Source organism: Capsicum annuum, chromosome 3, assembly GCF_002878395.1.
Source record: "Capsicum annuum cultivar UCD-10X-F1 chromosome 3, UCD10Xv1.1, whole genome shotgun sequence".
In the NCBI taxonomy this organism is placed as follows: domain Eukaryota; kingdom Viridiplantae; phylum Streptophyta; class Magnoliopsida; order Solanales; family Solanaceae; genus Capsicum; species Capsicum annuum.
The window spans coordinates 18,091,344-18,094,226 of record NC_061113.1 but is presented as its reverse complement, the minus strand read 5'-3'; the positions used below and the strand labels follow the sequence as shown (position 1 = coordinate 18,094,226).

Below are 2,883 nucleotides of genomic sequence, written 5' to 3'. Positions count from 1 at the left end.
GTTAGACAATCAGAATCATAATTATGAAATTACACATAACTTTTGTTATAAACGCTAATTGTTAATTTAATAAAAACGATAATTTGCACTGCTCTTTATGATAATAATAATAATAATAATAATAATAATATTTAAAAAGTTAAACTATTAGGGTATATAATTTAAATCTTTTAATGAGTTTAAAACACATTTCATTTTAGGTTACTTGCCAAACTTCAAAGGAAAATGATTCACTTTCCAAAGTAGTTCATGCACAAAATGTTATATTGGCTTAGTCTTAGATTTTATCTATTTCATTTATGGACATAAAATAAAAGTTGTTACTAAATTTTTATCAATTCAGAGTTTGTTGCAGGAGTATTATTCTCCTATAAATAGATTGCTAAGAGTAATAATCAAAATCAATAATAACAATCATATAGTTACTATTGAGCTATCACAAAACTTGGAAAAGAATGAAGAAGCCAACATTCTTTAAGATTTTCTTGGTCTCCTTTTTGCTTATTTTGTTAGGTAAGCAATTTAAACCTTGATAAGTTTAAATCAATTTCTGTTTTTTTTTTTTTTTTTTTATATTATAAAATATGATAACTCTACTTAATTTCTTCTTTTCAATAATGTCAAAGTTGCTAGTCAGGACAGGCAAGCAATTGTATGATCATTGCATTTTCTTATCTACCAACTTCGACTCTATAAATTTAGAAATTTGTGTTTCTTTACTCATATATCATGAATGGGATTCAATTAAGGTATATCCACATACAATGTTACGACATTTTTACATTATTAATCTAACTTGTTATCGCTCATGCCATTTATCATTCATTGTAGGTTACTAGTAATAAATATATGTTATATAAAACTTAACTCTAGTTATTTTTTGTTTCAGTAACTTTATTTAGAGGAGGATATAATGTGCCCCAAGCAATGTCACGAGATACAGCTTCATCATTTTTTTTTTTTTGCTAAATATGTATAATTATGCCACTTGTTATTATACTCTATTTTGTTCATTTCTTCACTTCTTCAACTATTTGTCATCGTTTATAAAAATATTCTACGTACACGACTGACATGTCCATGAATGTTGGTAGGACAAGGAAGCAATGCTGCGTGCTCAAGTGATGGCGATTGTGTTACGGTGGTAGATTGCATAGACGTAAATCCCATATGTGATGAAACAAAAACGTGCCGCTGTCCAGGAAAACCACCAGCAACTAATTTTAATAATGGACCTAAAAGAGTTCACAAGACAAACCAAAACTAATTTATGTCTGTTATTCTGTAAAATTGAATCATGATTTGTGTTGTTGTTTTTCATTTTAATAAGGTTCAATCCAATAATAAGGTCTTTTGTTGATGTTGGAAAAGGATTTTTTCCCTTTGGATTTATGTTTTTAGCAATGCATTTTGTCTTCAATTAATTTCCTAGATCAATTACGCATTTCTGAAATAGTTAAACATTTTGGAAAAATCAACTGTCACGGACAATGTTTCTCTAATTACAAAACTTAACTATAGTTAAGTAACAAATGTATTTGGCTCCTGAAATTCCCTTTCGAATATAAATGCAAATATGGTTGATATAATTTACTAACCTATCTTATAAATACATATAAAAATACACATGACATCAAATACATATGTATATATATATGTGTGTGAGAGAGATTTAGGAAAACAATTTAACTATATAACCCAATACATATGAAATATATATCAATATATATTTGCTATTAATTTAAATCTTAGCTGGGAATTGTCATATATATATATACTAATACTTTAATTTTTTTACATAAATTAATGTCATGGAATACACAATACATGACATAAGACATATAAAATAAATACCTTTTCCCAGCTACACAATAAATTTTTTAACCCTAATAAAATAAATTAATGTCATGGAATACACAATACATGACATAAGACATATAAAATAAATATAGAAAATACATAAGGAATCAAATATATATACATTTGCTATTAATTTAAATCTTAGCTGGGAATTGTAATCATTTCAACGGAAAAGGCTCAAAAATACTCCTGAACTATCTGAAATAGCTCAAAAATGCCCCTCGTTAGATTTTTGGCTCAAAAATACCCCTCCTTCTAACGGAATTCAAAAAAGGATAAAAAACACCCCTGAACTATCTGAAATGGGTCAAAAATACCCCTCTGTTAAATATTTGGCTAAAAAATACCCCTCCCCTTAACGAAATTAAATTATTTCGATTGAATTAAACCTAACTTTAACTTTTTAACCCTAATACTTTAGTTTTTTTACATAAAAATATTTTTTTAATTTTAAAAATAAGATAATGAGAAAAGCATTTGAATTATAATATAAATTGGTTGAATTTGATTTGGAAAATAAACATACATTTATTCTAAAAAGGTATTTTCACTTTACATCTTTTTAATCTTTAAAGAAATTAATGAAATATAAATTAACGAAATTAACGGAATATAAATTTTCACTTAAAGAAATTAACGAAATATAATGATGAACTTTATATAAATTAACGAAATAATCGAAATAATTTAATTTCGTTAAGGGAGGGGTATTTTTGAGAAAAATATTTAATAGAGAGGTATTTTTGACCCATTTCAGATAGTTCAGAGGTATTTTTGATTCTTTTTCGAATTTCGTTAGAGGGAGGGGTATTTTTGAACCAAATATTTAACGGAGGGATATTTTTTAGCCAAATATCTAACGAAGGGCATTTTTGAGCAATTTCGAATAGTTCAAGGATATTTTTGAGCCTTTTCCGTTATTTCAAACTTTAAATATGTCATTTAATTGTATTGTAATTTTTGCATCTAAATAATTTTTTAAATTATATTTAATACCGGAATTTGAGGAATGACCATCTAAAC

At 26.2% G+C, this 2,883-nt stretch overlaps 1 long non-coding RNA gene across 1 annotated transcript; it reads left to right on the top strand.

Annotated features, from left to right (window-relative positions):
• The first annotated feature begins 427 nt into the window (after positions 1 to 427).
• LOC124897022 lies at positions 428 to 1,370 on the top strand. The gene is made up of 2 exons (XR_007053447.1): positions 428 to 513; positions 1,095 to 1,370. It is a non-coding gene; the product is annotated as an uncharacterized LOC124897022 (long non-coding RNA).
• The last annotated feature ends 1,513 nt before the right edge of the window (positions 1,371 to 2,883 follow it).